Source organism: Lytechinus variegatus, chromosome 9, assembly GCF_018143015.1.
Source record: "Lytechinus variegatus isolate NC3 chromosome 9, Lvar_3.0, whole genome shotgun sequence".
NCBI classification, from domain to species: domain Eukaryota; kingdom Metazoa; phylum Echinodermata; class Echinoidea; order Temnopleuroida; family Toxopneustidae; genus Lytechinus; species Lytechinus variegatus.
Window position 1 is genome coordinate 35,165,179 of NC_054748.1, and position 19,050 is coordinate 35,184,228.

General features: G+C 36.1%; 1 protein-coding gene across 4 annotated transcripts in view; it reads left to right on the forward strand.

Annotated features, from left to right (window-relative positions):
- The window catches only part of LOC121422088 (DENN domain-containing protein 2B-like), a 70,490-nt gene that overhangs the window by 32,631 nt on the left and 18,809 nt on the right, over positions 1–19,050 (forward strand). The window contains exon 1 of one of the 4 annotated variants that reach the window (XM_041616901.1): positions 18,459–18,713. The exons of the other annotated variants lie outside the window; for them this stretch is intronic. The gene's annotated coding sequence lies outside the window, so the exon portion shown is untranslated. Of the gene's footprint in view, positions 1–18,458; positions 18,714–19,050 lie in introns of those variants that run through there. 4 annotated transcript variants of the gene reach the window in all.

The following is a 19,050-nucleotide window of genomic DNA, read 5'->3' on the forward strand; positions in this document are numbered from 1 at the left end:
TCGTTAGATCTAAACGGTCTAGCACAAAGCACGAATCTGAGGGAATCGCTAGAGGAAATTCACTCTAGACAGGCACAATTGCAGCATCACACGGCGTGATCCACTGTTGGATTGTAGATTTAAAAGGTCTCTGTGTGATCACAGCATAGAAAACAGAAGTTCATCGGAGCGCGCGCTTCTCTCGTGTATATATATATATATATATGCATATGCTAGTCATCGTGTAAACAATGAGGCCGATTTGCCAAACATATATTGACAAAAATAATATAATCTGACACTTTTGACTTTTAAAATATGCACTGAAAATTTTGTTTCATATATATATATATCTATTTTGTATTGGTATTTTGATTTAAGTTTTTTGCCATGACTACGCATTTCGCGAGTCCAAGGTAGATGGTGTATCTCGCGATCACCGCAGATCTAAACGGGCCCCTAATGTTCACCTCGTGTTTTGATATGGAATTTCATGCTGTGTTCGTTCTAGACGATTGTCTAGCGTGACACCAGAGGGAGGTAGATCTAAACGGGGTATTATACACGATATGGAATCACCCCAAATAAAGCCAGTCCGTAGTTCCACTCTGCACATGATCAGAGGAAGGTCATTTGTACCAAAGTGACATGGTGGTTTAAGATCTAATGAGATATGCACCAACTTCGATGTCTTGATTATTCATATATTCTTTTGAATTGTATTTTTCATTTACATCCACAAAAGCAACAATGCGTCCACGAACGACTGGTATCGCACAGTTTGCCTGTACACTGTACATGCTATAATATGCATTCAACGTGAAATGCAACAAATTGGTGTGCTGTTCTAGTCACCTGGGGCCCGTTTCATAAATGACTTGCAACTGTTGTTACTTTGCCATAATGGCAACTACCATGGTAATAGGGCTCAGCAGCCAATCATATTCAAGGTTACCACGGTAGTTGCCATAATGGCAAAGTTACAAATCCTTTATGAAATGGGCCCCTGGTCTATTCCCTTTCTTCATTCTGCTATGCAAGGCATGCTTTATAATATCTTGCTTTGAAATCTGCATATCACATTGAAAGAAATGAAAGGTCAGTTGAAGAAAATTGTCCATGATGTTCTACGAACTGGTCTATTTGCTTCCACATGGCAAGAATAATTGCACCCTTTGAAAAATCCTCATGAAAGTTCTTGTAATTTTCAACAAGTACCTACTCTTTAGCTTAACAAAAGGGAACACTTTTGGAAAATCAGTTTAGGTTTCATTAAAGTTTAAAAAAGAGCCTTAATGTGTGAGTAATAGGCTATATATTAGGTAATGATTCATTGATCTATTAGCCTAATTACTGACCACTTAGGGTAATTGAATGCTAATTGAGCATTGCTCCAATATTGTTGACAATGGTTTTTATAGATTTGGCTTTGGGAATCAATCAACAAGTTAGTCAGAGTAGAGACTGCAATTGTCATTATGCAGTAAAAATTGATCTACATGCAAATTTTTCATTTTCTATTGAATAGCAATTGACATGTCAATTTGTGAAGTATGCAGTAGTGTTTTTCACATGGTGCATTTCTTAGTATAAATTGTTTTGACAATCCATTGACTGTTTTTGGCTTCGTTACAGGTATATGGTTTATTTTGTAAAGGAAGTATTCTCTTTTTCAGCTTAAATTGTGTGATAATAATTATTCAACATGTCAAAGGGAATAATCAAATTATCAGAAAAGTCTTATTCACAAATTCACAAAGTGAAAGCATGGAAGATGGACAAATATTACTCAAAAGTTGTTTCAAAAAATGAAACGTTACTTTCCTAAATGTTTTTTCCCCATGATAGCACTTCTGTAAACATGCTTTTTTTAGGTTAAGCTGATCAAGAGTGCTTCTCGCTTGTAATATATTTACATTTATTTCCCATTGGTGTTTCTTTTCAGTAGTTTAGAATTCAAATGTGAACTGGACCATGCTTCACTAGTGGTGTACCCTTCACATGTGATAGATACCATTCACATTTCCAAGTCATTTCCAAAGACAATTTCCGTGTGAACATGCTGTTACAATAAATGCATTCGTAAGAAGCATTCCATGGAGAGTTTTGCCAGTAACCCCTACAGAAATTTTCAAGCTTGCGGCAAGCGTGCGACTAGCTTGCGCAAGCTTGCGGCATGCTAGTAACTAGCATGCGGCTAGCTTATTAAGCGTGTAATATGCGTGCAGAGTAATAGTTAAGCGATCTTTAAGCGAGCAGGGACTGTTCGCTAGCATGCACTCGCTTATTAAGCAAGCGCCCTGCTAGTCGCATGCTAGTTACTAGCAAGCGGCACGCTTGTAACATCAGTCAGTGCAAATCGCAGATAAAACTTTTCATGTAACACTCCCCCTGATACTGGATCCATGCTTCTACCACGTGCTTAGGATCAAAACATGATATCGAGTAATTTACTTGACATCCGACGATGCAGTCACATGACTTTGTCCCTGCTCTCCTTGTCAGGTGACCTTCTCCTTCCTCCCTCCCTTTCCCCCCAGCGGAGATGAACTTTGTCTAGTCTACACAGGCAGACTGTTTAAAATGTTCAGTGAGTCTTAAGTACAAATCTTCATAATATTTGCCCATTTGATAAAGTAGCATTTGTTGATCTTGAAGATGGTTCTTGTTTGCATTATCTGGGTTAAAAGTTTATGAGATGAAATAGACTTTTGTGTCTAAATCATAAACTATTCTCGCATTACTCAAATTGAATATATTTTACTTACAGCTTCACCTTCTGAGCACTAATGTTACAAATGGGGCATGGCAAAAAACTTGCAAACAACTTCAAATTTATTTGGATTCCCCACACCAATGTCTTGCAATTAATTGCAATTCTGCAAGTGATTGCCGATCTGCTCCTTGCACCAAAGAGTTGAAAGTAATATGCTACAGCTTAAATGAATCTATCAATTGTAAAATTGTGACAGAATTTTTCCATTTGATCGCAAATTTCTTCTTGCAACATGAAGACATATCTGACTTGCCACATTTCAGTCGTTCATAGGATTGTGCATAGCTTTACAGACACTTTATCATGACACAAAACCCTGCAGGATGATACACCTCTCCCGACGAGGGCTGTTCGCCTGCGAAGGAAACTTCCCCCTCCTTCCAAAAACCCCTCCCGTTGGATATTAGGTACCTTCTGGCTGGGAGCCATTTCCCGCCTTTCCGTGGGTGCAGACACTTGGAACGGGTAACCATGGCAACGGTGTGTGTGTGTTTTACGCATGTGGTGTGACGATGACTGATGTACCTAGAAACTATGTGCTTTGGACTTTATAGGCGGCGCAATGATTGCTATAGCAGTAGATCCAGGAATATTCAGGGAGTGGGAGAAATGTTTAGAGTGTGGCATAGAGAAGAAAAGATTGAAAATAAGTAGATTCACATCTTATTAAATAACACGTAGGAAAAGTCGAGGAATTTGCAAAAAAAACATAGAATGTCAATAGAAGTGGGAGGGTCTTTTTCTTTTAAATCTTATCAGTTAAAAAATAAACAACCATATTTTGTCCTAGAAGTTGTGACATAATTATGAAAACTAAATTTTTGAACCAAGTTGATAAAGATATTGAAAAAATGAATGGATTCAAATGAATGGATGTATGGTTGAATAAATGAATGAATTCAAATGAACGAATCGATGGATGGATGATTGAATAAATTATTGAATTAAAATGAATGAATGGAGGGATGATTGATTGATTGAATGAATGAATGAATGAGTGAATGAATAAATGAATGAATGAATTCTAACTTTTAATTAATGAAATTTAAGCAAGTAAATAGATGAATTTCAATGACGGATTGGAATGAATGAATGAATTAGGAGTGAATAATTGATTGGAAGAAGTTGACGATGAAATATGATTTCTACATTTACCCTTCTTGAATGTAAACTAACATAAATATTATTATATTTCTTTAATTCCTGCCTTACGTGTCTTATGGAGATGAAACCAAAATTAGAGATGACACCTAATAAACTGTTTTTATTTAGTCAGAAACCATTAGAACAATTACATGCAATTGTTTATATTGTCCACTTCTCTCTCATAAGGCAAAGTAAGAAATAGAACCAACTTAATGGACTAATAACAAACATTATAAACAGGATTCTTCTGTTTCCTGTTCTAAGAAATATAGGATTAATGAACTCTCATGTTGACATAAAAACTGCAATTGTAACCTTTCCCAGTCCATTTCCATACTTTCGTGAATAATGCTTGGCTTGCATAAACATGAACTTGATGCTTTATGAAATAATGATGTCATGCTTTTGTTTCGTTTCAGTCTTATTTTTAAAGACTATCTTTTAGTTTGTAACTCAAGCTGCAGGTCATTATGACATTCATATTGGTGCCATGTTAATGAAGTATTTTTTAATATCAGCAGAAGTGATTCAATTACCAATGTGGTGCAGTTTTCACTGCTGCCCTCTATTGGCCATGATTGTACAGGGCTGACGCTCTGAGATAATATCACATTGCAAGACAAATGAATTTGTTTTCTCATAACAAGGACATTTGCATTATACTTGTGATTGTATTTTATGTAGATATTTACAGGTATATGTTTTAGAAACTCATTTTTGTTATTGTCTAGGAAACCTTTTTTTTTGTCTCAATTTGTGAATCAACTCAAAAAGCTTTTATCACCTCCCAAATATTTATCAGCATTTCTTTAGCATGTACATATCTTTGTAAATTTCAAATGTGAAAATTTATTTGTTGAAAGTATAAAATGATGAAAGAATAGAATATAAAATGATAATGAATGAGTTGGGAAGACGTAGAGGAAGAAAGAATTTAAAGAAAAAAGGGGGAAAAGATAGAAAGTGAGTAAAGGACGGAGTGATTTAGTGAGTTTGCAATTGAGCAAGACAGCCTTATTAAGTGATCAAGATAAGTTTATGGAGGTATCTTATAATTGATTAAGTTAGTAAGTATGAAAAGAAAGAATTATTTAAAAAAATTTTGTTTAAGAATTAATAGATAAAAACGAATGAAAAACGAGAAATTACAACAAGAGAGGAATTTATGAAATCAGGGAAGTTGATGAAAAAAGAAATAAAGGGTCGATGAAAAGAAACTGAAAAAAATATGCATTGCTTTTAATATAGGACGGAATACAGCAGGGAGAGTGTGAGACTAGCAATGTTTGATTTTGTTGGACAAACATGATCAGAGACAGCCACAGACAATTAACATGAAATCAAGGACACATTCCGAGATAATGAAAGAAATAGAAAACAAACTAACCATAACAAGGTCATGGCCATTCCCTAAAGTTTAATACAAGTGATAAACTTTGGGTAAACCTTGAGTAAAGAGGACCCTTTTTACCTGTGTAGAACCATCATGGTCATGTGTTTTAATGGTTTTGATAAACAGGTCAGTGTGAATCATCGATACATAGCCCCTTTTGAATGATTTGTTATGTTTATACCTGTATGACTACATCATTGCAGCACCCTTATCGAAGTTGATCCCAATTTTTTTTTGGCAGATTTAGTGATTGACGTCCATGATGGATTTATGTTGCCAATTTAGGAATATAAAAAAATGTGAACATGATTGCTTTGTTGTACTTTTGCTTATGCCACTTGCTATGTATCTACCAACCTACAAACTCTTTGAACAAAATTGTGTATAATGTCATTAGTTCCAACATTTTCATATGTAGGGCCTATGTTGTGAAATTGTGTTCTTGTTCCAGCAAAATATTTCCACTGCATAACTTGCTCGTCTCTGTGTTTTCATTAAATTTTAATGAAATTTTCATTTGTTATGCTGGTATAAATTTACTATTTTCATTCAAATCAACTTTTTTTTTGGTGGGGGGGAGCGGGGATCTCGCACAGATCCAGAGTCTGACTTTCACGGGGTGCAAATTAGCACTGCAGCACTGTTGTCAGCCACAGATCTAGAACTTTTGTAAAGGGGTTGAAAAATTTCACAAGCGAAAAAAGGGGTCATCACTCCCAAATAGAGGCATTAACAGAGCCTGCACCATTCTTTTTTTTTAATTTTGTAGGGGCACCTACACCTTCCATCCCTTCCCCCTAGGCTGGATCCTTTGACTTCCCTTATAATTAGTTTGTAGTCAGTTTAGGAGTCTTAGAGAGGGGATATATACAGAGAGCTACATATAGGTGATGGTTGGGCGTATGTAAAGTGTATGTTAGTATGTCTGTCATCCAGGGGGATATGTTACAGCAATCTTGCTCATGTTCTAACCCCACGGGAGGAAGCATGCAGGAGAATGATGAAGTCAGAGTAGACACCTGTTCACACCTACAAAATAAGATCCCCGTTCACACTCTCCCGATCATCTTGTATACCATCCAAGTACAGCCAAATCAAATTACAGCCAATAATTAATTTGATTAAGGTTATGGTTGAGGATACCCTTATGTCGACCATTGATGCCCCCATTCATTGACCCTTGGTGATTCCTTTGGCCTTTTTTGTTTTGCCCTCTCATGCTTTGATATGTAAATGTGTCTTAGGGAAAAGGAGCATGTCCTAAATTAAAGGCCTACAATTGCAATTTTTTGTTGATATTTAGATGAGATGATAATATATATATTTATACATGTATATAGGGGGTGACAGTGATTTTAAAAGGACTTTTAATTTTCAATGAGAGTTCTGTGCATATGCATTAGATTAGTGATTAATTATGCACTATGAGTTTCGTTATATGATAGGAAGGTAAATCATTGTCTGATTCAACTTTAATAGGCATTCCTCATTCTCTCTAATTTTCTCTATAATTTGCCCTATTTTTATTCAACATATCTCTATTCATTGAGAATATTGGTACAAGTACCTGTTTTACTTACTTCATGTTTATAACATTATTTGTAGTTAAGTAAAGCATTCTCCTGCACTTATTTTTAAATGAGAAATGGGTAAAAGATCAGATTATTTAGTAACAGGAAGAACCGGTACTTGTCTGTGATCCTGCTGTTCCGTCATCTACCTTTAGGGGTTTGCCTAGCATATACCCAGTTGCTGCATTCACAGTAGTATGATTTCTGACATCTGTTAGCGTGTAATGCAAATGCTTTAAAAATGACAATTTTGATTTATTCATTTCCTTTTGCTTTCAGACAAAGGAAAAAAATAGCATCAGAGAAATAATCTATTTTTATCAGTTTTCAGTTGTTCTACATCTCAGGAAGATTGCAGTCTATGTGATATTGCGTAATTAGTGAACACGTTTTAATGGCTTCAGTGAGAAACATGTTTCTGTCTTTTTTTGCTTTGTTTATTTCTTTACGTATTGAATGATGTTGTGAATAAATTCAGTCTAAGTCCCACAAATCATTTTCTTCCAATCTAACATATTGAAATGGTTACATAAGTTTGTTATAAATTTAAAGAAACTACAGGCCATTTTCCTATTTGTTAACACGCTACATTCATAAACAAGGTTAAACACAAACAAAGGCCTGTACCCCTGTACTCTGGAGAATTTCAACTGTGACAAACTGCACTAATTTGTCTTGTGAGTAGGCAAATTCCTGTAATACTTTTGTGAACTCTGTATAGGTGAACTTCACCATTGCAATGAGTCATGATTTTGATAGATCTATGCCAATTTTGGTCATTTACTGAGCTCTCGTACTAGATATGGAGACCCCCCCCCCTTCCCCGTCACTTACCAAAATCCCTTACCAGATTTGAAGGAATTCACGTCCCCCTCCTTGTGTCATTTAGTAATCTCTTGGAGATAGTTTCGCTTCCCCCTCTTTCAGTTGCTGAATCATCTCCCCACCCCCTTCCCATCTCTCTCTCTCTTTCTCAGTTTTAATCGTACCCCACCCTGCCTCATTTAGTTATCTCTTGGAGATAGTTCCCCCTCCCCTCTTTCAGTTTCTGAATCAACTCCCCCCCCCTCGCTCTTTCTCACTTTCATTCTCACCCCCTCTCTCCATCCCCTGTGCGTGTCCGTGTCGACTCTTTGTAATCTCTGCAAGCCTGCCTTTTGCTCTGCATTAGTCTGTGCGTGTTTCTCTTTTCCCTTGCTCTCTCACTGATTTTCCCCCGAAACCCCTCACTTTTCTCTCCCTCTCCATTTTACCTTGCCCTGAACCCCACCCCGTACTCCACTTATTTTTTTCTTGTACCGAGGGGCTGCATTTCAAATCCAGGCCATCTGATAAGGCATATTCAAACTGTACTCATCCTGAGTGTTGTTTTACGTCACTGAACCTCTTTCTGTTACTTGTACAGTTTTCATGAAATTATGATCCAGAGATGTGTTGAAATAGAAATTTTGTTTATAATTTCATCTGATTATATACTTATCTTTTTATTTGAAATCTTTTGTAAAAGGAGGGAGAGAGGGATGGAGATTTAATTTAGCAAATCGATATTGGTGTGAGATTCACATTTTGAATGTCGGGACTTCTTGTGCCCCAGTTTTGATCCAAGGTACCCTAGTTAAAATGAGAGAGGGGAAACACAATTTTCATAAACCACTTGAAAGAGTTAGTCAGATGGGAAGGGGGCGAACAGAAAGGTGTGGGAGGGGTAGGTATATACGGTAAGAGAAAAAGGGGGAAACAGGATTTACGTAAACCACCAAGAAAAAAGATGTTCAGTTGTAGAAGGGCATTAGCTCAGTCCAGGAGGGGGCGGTTGAAGGAAAAAGGAATGAGCAGGATTTTCATAAACCACTTCACAGATTTTTGGGGGATGAGAGGGGCCAACATTCTGGTCCAGGACGGGATGGGGGCAAACGAAGAGTGGGGAATAGAATATCGGGGATCCACGTACCAGTGAGAGCAAGTTGGAACCGCCTGCGAGTCATGCATGCGTAGTGGACGTGCTGTTCCCTCCGTTTAATTTTGTCACACTCACGCAGTATCTGTTCTGTACATTCCAACTTCCTCTCCTCTCTGTATTTACACTATACTATCATCATGTCATGTCCATGACGTGCAAGGAAATCTTTTGAATGTTTGTGGGAAAGTTGAGGATCTATTTGGACTAACCTGGATGTGTGCAATAAAGTTCTTTAATATTTCCTTTTCTGTATTTTTAGGGTAAGCATTCATATTCATTTCAACACAAATATAAGGATATTGAATATTGACAAATCTCCTGTTTTAAAGTAATTTTTGTTTTGTTTTGTTTGTTGTCTTGATTGTTTTTGGGTTTTTGGGGGGTTACATTTTTTGCAAATCAGGATTTATTTGAAGAGAATTTGGACTACTCTGATATCCCCATTTCAATACGAGTGTCATATGTAGGCCCCATCTCATCAAGAATTGTTATTATAACAAATGCACAATTTCTAGAACGAATTTACTATCAGCCAATCAGATTAGAGGATTTCAGTAGCTTTAAAGGACAAGTCCACCCCAACAAAAACTTGATTTGAATAAAAAGAGAAAAATTCAACAAGCACAACACTGAAAATTTCATCAAAATCGGATGTAAAATAAAAAAGTTGTGACATTTTAAAGTTTCGCTTATTTTTAACAAAATAGTTATATAAACGAGCCAGTTACATCCAAATGAGTCGATGATGTCGCTCACTCACTATTTCTTTTGTATTTTATTATATGAAATATTTTGATTTTCTCGTTATTGTCATGTGAAATGAAATTTCATTTTTCCCTGAACACGTGGAATTCCATTATTTTAACATTTTTTGCTTCAGGCAAGGAGGTCCTAATCGTCAAATTCATAAAAATAGTAATATTGTATAATTCAAACAATAAAAAACAAAAGAAATAGTGAGTGACATCATCGACTCTCTCATTTGGATGTAACTGGCTCGTTCATATTACTATTTTGTTAAAAATAAGCGAAACTTTGAAATGTCATAACTTTTTTATTTTACATCCGATTTTGATGAAATTTTCAGCATTGTGCTTGTCTGATTTTTTTCTTATGATTCAAATCAATATTTTTCTGAGGTGGACTTGACCATTAAACTGGTATTTCAATTTGCTATTATAATATGTTTTGTTAAATGGGTCCCAGGCTTGTCTATAGTTATTTTTTTTTATTAAGGAATTGAATACATTGTCAAATCAATTTCTAAGTTTATTTGATTGCTTTTTTTTCCAAATGGAGATTTTTTTTTCAAATTAATTAGATCATTTTGAAAACAGTTATTGAACTGATATCAACTTCTTTCAATGTTAATCACTTCTCACTTAGTATTAATCCACATAATACAGATTTGTTTCTGTTAATCAACTTATGTAATGATGAAGAAGAGGTAATATATCTATGCCCTGTTGGAACCAGTTAGTCCCTGTGTATCCCTGTTGATAAAAACCAGTGACACGACTTTTGCTCCTGCGACAATTGCTCCGGGCTCTATTTCGTCTAAAGATTTATGTTAAGGGTAAGGGTTGCAATAAGGTTTAATGTTAGGTAAGGGTTAGTTTTAGGCTAGCATATAGTGTTGAAGTTAGTCATTTGATTAGTGTGTGGGATCTCTACCATAAGGACATTGTTCCACTCCACAGTGGTCCACCAGTATAATATATTGTTCATAATGTGTTCACAGTGTTGAACACAGTAGTGTGAAATCGTCTCTATACACTTACAAATATGTATGCATTGCGCTACTGGAACCAGTCACACAGTCCTGTTGGCAAGTGCAGTGTCTCACACTCCACAGTGTGTACACCAGTATGGAACACAATGTGCTATCATTTTTACATTTTTGACGTTGATCTCAGATTCATAGAGTCCACTGTGTGAATATACTGTAAACACATTGTAGAGGTGTCCACAGCCTTCACATTGCAAAAAAAATATAATATGAACATTTTAGCATTGTAGATCAAATCTCCACATAGTTCAACTATGTGAACACACTTGTGGGTGTGTTCACAGTGTGAACTTATCTCACACTGTTAAATTTTGACATTTTTATAGTGTGTATCACATTTTCACATAGTTCCACTATGTGAACACACTGTGTGCACTCACACTGTCTACATGTGCAAAGTGTGAAATTGTATTCACACTGTTTGAATTTGTGCATTTTAACAGTATTAATCACACTCTTACATAGATCCACAATGTGAACACACTGAACATGCATATGGTAGAGGCAATAACAAAGTGAGATAATGTTCACATTGTTAAATTTGGACATTATGACAGTGTAAATCACATTTTTTACATTGATAGTCCATTTGGTAAAAACAATGTGAACACTCTTATTGTAGACTGGAGGTGTCCACAGTGTGAAATTATATTCACACTATTAAAATAACAATGTGAATCCCATCTTGAGTTAAAAATGATAATGATAATAACAGTAGTTACATTTATATGGCGCTTCATACGTTGGTTTCTACAAGTGTGTTACATTGTAATTATTACAACCCCGGTCATAGGATCCGTTACTGTTCCACAAATAAAGTTTACCATCTCCACTCCCTGGAGAGTGTCCTGGCCAGGGAACCGTTTATTTGTGCACACGTGCCAATCTAATCACATCGACGTTCACATCCTACCAGGTATACATTCAACAGCTGGGTGACAAATGTGGATAAGTGACTTGCCAAAGGATATTAGGGCCAGGTAGGATTTAAACCACTACACCATGACACCTCCACAAAGTTCATGATGTGAACACTCGAAAGAGGTATCCATAGTGTGAAATTATCATCATGCTGTGGACATATCCACTGTAGAAGTGACATCAAAGTGAGAGTATCTTGAATTAATTAGATTTGAGCATCTTAACAGTGTGAATCACATTTATACATACTTTCCACAATGTGAACACACTGAACATTCACACTGTACAGGTGTCCACAGTGTTTTAAAGTTATATGCACAGTGTGGACACACACTGTAGAAGTTTCATCAATGTGAGATTTTTTTCACATCATTAATTTGAGCATGTTAACAGTGTGAATCACATTTTCACATACTGCAGGTCCACAATGTGAACATTTTCACATAACATAGTTCAATGATGTGAACGTACCATGGATATTCACACTATACAGGTGTTCACACTGTGAAATTATCTTCACACTGAGGACACACACACTGTACAAGTGACAGCAAACCGAGAGTATCGTCACATCATTAGATTTGAGCATTTTAACAGTGAGATTCACATTTTCACATACTGCAGGTCCACAATGTGAACATTTTCACATACCATAGTTCAATGTTGTGAACATACCATGAATATCCACACTTTATAGGTGTTCGCACTGTGAAATTGTCTTCACACCGAGGACACACACTCTGTAGAGGTGATGTCAAAGTGAGAGTTTTGTCACATCATTAGATTTGAGCATTTTAGCAGTGTGACTCACTTTTCACATATTGCAGGTCCACAATGTGAACACACCATGAACATTCATACTGTACAGGTGTCCACACTGTGAAATTATCTTGACACTATGGACACACACACCGTAGAGGTGACAGCAAGTGAGAGTATCGTCACATCATAGATTTGAGCATTTTAACAGTGTGATCCACATTTTCACATAGTCCACTGTGATGACACACTGTGCGCACATTGTCAACATACTGTGTGTCACACTGATCTTTCCAGCAGAAAAAGTGTTTGGAAAATCCAGTAATCAATGGATTTCATCCAGAGTCAGGCGGAGGCCAGGGGATTCTGACAGTGAACTCTGTATTCTCTGGTTAAGGGGTCAGGTCCAATTGCATGTAGTTGAATTAATTTTAGGGGCACAAAACAGCTGTGCATTCTATCTTTCTGAATCACAACTTGCAAAGCGTCCCTCTCTCCCTCCTTTCAAAATCATGCATTGACTAACCCCCGCCCCCTCCTTCTTTCAAAACGGGAAACAAGTATTGTCTTTATCTACATAAATTATGAATTACAAGGGAATGAGTGGAAGAGCCGTGGTGTAGTGGTTCTGACTCTCGCCTTGTAAACAGAGGGTCGTGTGTTCGAATCCCACCGCGGTCTAGCGTCCTTTAGCAAGGCGTTAATCCACACTTTGCCACTCTCGACCCAGGTGCTAAATGGGTACCCGGTAGGATGCGAAAGATATTGTATGTTTGATTTTGCCAGCGCCATTATGTGAATGCGACGAATGCAAGGAATTCTCCTCAGGGAGTGGAAATTGTGCACTTTTCGTGCTTGATTGAAATGAATCCAATGACCGGGGTAATAATATGCTGTAACACGCTTTGGGCCATTCTGGGAAAAAAATTGGCTATTATTATTATTAGAAATTGGTTATTAACATAATTGCAACACCTACAAAAAGCAAACACAGTGTCTCACACTTCACAATGTGTACACCAGTGTGGAGATGGTCCTAAGTTCTTAACATTACGTAATACATGTTATATCTGCATAGTCCTGCACTATATATATACATACAGACAAGGACAAGGAGAGAAACAACGTTTAACTAATTGAAAGTGGAGGAAGTGGTCGTGTTAAGAAATTAACGTGAGATTAATTACCAATGACCACTTTCATATTGTGCTCTTGAAGATAATAGTCCTTTCACGTTTTCTCTTTTTAGTTGATGAAGCCTTGTAATAAAAACAACTTTCATTGTTCTGTGTGGAAATATGAGTGCTATAAATGTATTTTAAGTGGGATTTAGGAAATTAAATAATGTGACGTTTCAAGTTTGAAGTGCATTAGGTACTTAAAATGGAGATAATTTTTTGTTTGATTCAGGGGGCAAGGGGTTAAGAGGGCGGGGGCTATGTTGCTGTACTTTGGCAAAAGGAAGCAAGTTACAAAAGTATCATTTGTTGTAAGTGAGCATTGTGTGTTCGTCATTTACATAGGTGTCAATGCAATTTAACAACATATTTTCTCCAATTTCTTTCCATAGAACAATAATTTCTTTCCCAAATTTTGCCTGAACGTGCAACATAGGAAGGGCGTTTCAGAAACAACAATAACTCAAATTTGACTGATGCGTCACTTGCTTCCTTTTGCCAAAGTTGGGCAGTATGCCCTGGGCTGCTGTCTTATCATAAGAACCATTGTAATTGTTTGATCTATCTTTGTTATTAATAAGATTTCACAAGGGTCACCTGAGTAAAACCAATCAATTTGATTAAGTGATTAATATGAAAGCTTTATAGGGGCTAGTTTTATGACAATAGAATTTTATCGCAACTTAACTATTTCATATTTCTGGGAGTTCTATCTTCAGTAGACTATGAATAGTGATTTTTTTTTTAGAAAAGGAAGCACTTCCCATTATATTAACACATTTTTTTTTTAAACTGTGAAAGCCCCAACTATGTATAATGCATTACACCGCTTAATACCCCCTCAATATTCTTGGTTAATTTTTTCTACTGTTTAACATAACAGAGATGTTGCTACAAAATATCCAGAACTTTGATACCTGTTGCATAAATTTTTCATATGAATAAAAAAAACACCCAGGAAAAAATTATATTGAAGCTGATAATTTCAAGACATACGCGACTGAAAAAGCAGCATTTATTTCTTCGGACGGATAATAATAAAAAAAAAAATCATGAAATATACACAAATTGGGATGGTATTTCTGGGTGTTTGTCCTTTTTCACTTTTTACTTTTTTGAAGCACTGAATAATGATTTGCAGGTGCAATATTTTCAGGACTCCTTTTTTTTGTACAAAATTTCACAGATACATGTGGGTAACAATGGAAACCCTACAGCTCTGATTCTATATTGGTCATACCAATGTTAACCAAATGCCTTTGATGTTACAATCTCTCATGTTAAAGATCAGCGGGAAATTGGCCTCTCATTGTATTTCCTGTCATATCCATGCGACACGTTCATGTCTGAAAAAAAAATTGTGACGAATCGGTCTAAAGTAAAGTATGCTCAATGTTACAGTACCTACAAGCTAGAATCAAAGTATAAAAAAAGGACAGAAAATTGTGTCAATGCTATTTTTGTAGGCCTGTTCTATTTAATATCAAGACCAAGCCAGGGAAATGCATAATTGTGTTTTCCGGGGCTAGTTTTGTCAGATCACCAGACAAAATCTGTACATTGTATTACAGTTTACATTCAATTTCATGAGAATTTCAGGGACTCTTTTGTTCTTGAAGATTTATTGGCAAGGGGGGGTGGGTATAGCCCGAGCCCCCATGTCAGTTCTTAAATGCATCTAGCTTTCAAGTAAAAACTTTTATCTAGGCTCCCTTGAAAAAATGGGCCTTTGGTTTCGATGGGACTACCCTGCTTTTTATAAAGAAGATATGAATGAATGAATAAAGGAAGGAAGGAAAGAGTGTTTGAATGACTGCATTATGGAAAGATTGTTTGATGGAATAAATGCATGAGTGAATGAATGAATGGATGAATGAATGAACAAATGAACAAATCATGATAGAATGACTGACTGACTGAATGAATGACTGAATGAATAAACGCACGATTGAATAAAATGAATGAGTGAGGGAATGAGTGGATGAATCAATTAGTAAATCTTATTAAGATTTGCTCAATATGATTAAAACTGTACAGACTATTTTTAATGTTGTGATATCAGCTTCATATTTCAACACCTAGTTTTAAAATGAAAAAAAAAAGAAATTATGTGTAGAATTTAATCATCAACAGGTTTAAGGGTTGACTTTAATGGATTTTCAATACATTGCTTAACATGTACTTCAAGTGCATTTTTCTTCTTGCTCTTGACTAAAAAGGGTGCATCTCCTATTACGAAATAAAATCTCTCATCCTTCATAGCCTGTTTGCTTCATTTTACTTTCTATAAGATCATTAGTTCTTGTTTCACTTACATCATTATGAAGTTCACATGACATGAAGGAAGTGTTATTACAATATGAACGATCATATTGATTAAAATAGTATTGGTACTTGAAAATACCCTTTATGAACATGTCTTGATGTATGACTAAGGAATGCGCTTGAGACTATGATGCACATGGAAGAGTTGCAAGACCAGACTCCTCCAGAAAGAGATATTTCAGAGGCTCGACGATTCCCAGAGCAGAAAGGAGTCAAACTTTTCTATACTTGTGAATTTTTTGAAAAATTTTGTTGGATTTGTAGGCGGTAGACTTGGAAACACTGGAGATTTGTAAGTACATTTTTTTCTTCTCAGATACCATGACATCTGCCCTAGCAATAATAATTTATAATCTCTCCTGCAACTATTGCCTCTAAGTCCTGCAGAAAATCAGTCAGTTATTTAGGGAAAAAAAATAGCATTTCCATAGTCCATATTATAGCCCCCAACTTGTGGCACCATGTCACACCAGTTACAGGACCAAATATTAGGTCACCTTTTGGGGGAGGAAGGGGGGGTTCACCTGTTCGCAAACTTTAGAGGGAACTGATTGCATAGTTCAGCATGGATTCTCGACCCACTTTAAGAGTGGGGGTCAAATCTGAGTTTAGTCCTCCTGACTGGAAGTGACTTGTTCCTCATCCGTTTATCAGATCCCGGCCTGAAGTGCTCTGCCCTCTTTCTCCTGTATTCAGATGGTCATTTCACAAATGACTTAGAACTTTTCCAACCTGGTATTAATTACCATGGTAACAGGGCTCATCAGCCAATCACAAACAAGGTTTCCATGGTTACTTACTATAATGACAAAGTTTCAAGAAATGTAAAACTTTGTGATACAGGCCTCTGGCGTTCCTTTGTTAAATTCTAGATCTACATGATCTAGGGAGGATTTCATGTTTGGTTGTCAGTTATTCTCACTGACTATTGTTATAAGCTACTGAAATACTTGGATCTGATTAGCTCTGAGCAAATTTGTCAGTAAAAACCACTGAGAATATGCTTCATGAGACAATCTTCTGTTCTGTACAATTCACTGTGATACAATTGTGACAACTGCAGTCTGTTAAGTCAAAAATAATTATTACTTTGTTAACTTTGATTGTTAACTTTGATTAAGTTTGTTAACTTTGATTAAGTTTGCTCAGATCCTCTTCCCTGGCCACCAACTGATGCACTGGGCAAACTTCTATCAAATATTGCACGTATCTGTATAATATTTTATGTTATTTTATGTAATGATTGATATCACTATTGTAATCTTGAATGTGTTTGAAGTGCCAAATAAATAATAAATAAATGAATAACTCATAAGATTGAATTGTGAAGAAAAGTGGGCCAAAGTGAGATGTAAGGATTAGAATAGACCTAATGGGTGTGTGTTAAGATTTTTGGATCACCGTGATGATTTAAAAAGTGATCTTTGTACTTCATCAGGTCACTTGCATTGCACACAACTATTTATTTATGGGACCACAGACAAAAAATATAACAATCCTTGACAGATCAGTAATAGTTTTCCTAAACTCCATTAAGAGAATTTGAAAACTGAATTAAAACTGGCTATATTTGACTTTTCCATCACAGGTGTTTTCCTTTAATGGTCTTAGGGCCTGACATTCAAATGTGAATTGCACAGATTAGCATGTGCTAGTGCTAATTACCATTAGTGTATGCCAATTACCAAGGGGAAATTGCTCTGTTTAAAGGCTATCATATCCATCAGAAAGACTTGATGAATTAATATCAAATCTATATTTAAAGTGAGAAGAATATCAATGTCTTTGAATTTTAAGGGTCTAGCCTGTCAAGCAATAGTGCCAATTTAAAGACTAAAGTGTAACAAATTGTTTGTATTAATAGAGAAAATAGTATCAAAAATTGTTGTAGGCCTATCTGTATACATATAGCTTATTTTCATTTTTGTTATTTTCCTGTACTTCCTTGTTTTTTTCTTCAATTTGTTAATAAAAGCGATATTCTTACTGAACAGTTCCTCAAACTGCATCATAGCATTTTCTTCTTGGAGTGAAACATACCTAGTCTAGTCATCAGGCACAGACCAGATTATCAACACTTTCACCAATAGTTGGGTCTGGAGAGAAGTCTAGCCCAAATTACAGGTTGTTTGTACTGTTAATGATTGGGTAGCCACAAAATGCACAATTACATTAAGCTCTTAGTAGGCTGAACATTCATTTCCGACAACTTAACCTCTTCCCCGTGGAACCAGTCTGTCCCTGTACAAAGCCTATGGGAATTGCAGAAATCAGTAACCAAATGGTTAAGTGTGTTTTGACCAACTCAGTGGCTGATGTTTACATGCTATTGCTCTAGTCACACCAACAGATCTGACTGGTGGTGTGCCATTGGAAATAATGCAGTTGCCTTGGTCGTTCTGGAGTAATGTCTTCTCTGTGTGACTAAGGCCTAGCACAAGCCTACGTGTGTCCTGATTGCATAGTCTTCTTCCTTCTCTCAGGCCAAACTGATTAAAGTGCAAGTGAAGTGCGTGCTTCCTCCTCTTCATTAACGTAAATAGGTCCACCTTCTTCGGTCAACGCGGTCAGCCTCTTAATTGCCTTCGTTATAATAGCCTTCTGTACTTTCCAAGACTTTGCTTAGGATGTGTTTGTCTGTGACGATTTCTTTATTTATAGATTGGACCGTGAGTTGATTTAGTTGAGGTGATTAGGATTTTCATTCTCACTGATAGTGATGATTGTTTGCCCATGGAGAAATATTTCTTGCGATTGTACCGTTGGACTGTACCCTGATTGTATACAATTGAAATCATTTTCTTCAGGACTCTCTCCCTTTGATATTCTGTTAAATTTCTTTGATATTTGTAGACTGGAGGATTTTTGTGTCATCTTTTAAAATGGATCATAAAGTGGAATATGCTTATTAAAGAGGTATGGTATTAAAGAACATTTTTGTTTATTATTACTATGATCAACGGTTATTGTGACTATGGTCATTTTTATTGACATAATTTGAATATTATCTTATTTCAATTTTTACTATTTTCAGTATCTTGGGTTGGCGTTTATAAGTCACTTCATCCTATCTTGCCACTGCCCTCATGTCCACTACAAATTTTATTGTGTTTTCATGTATGTTGTATTTGTTTATATGTTTTTTGGTTGCTCTTTATGAGTGAAAGACAAATACTTATTGAATTGAATTCAAATTTGTATGAGAATATTGTAGTCTGGTGCATGTACAGTACATGATGAATATTGAGCAGTG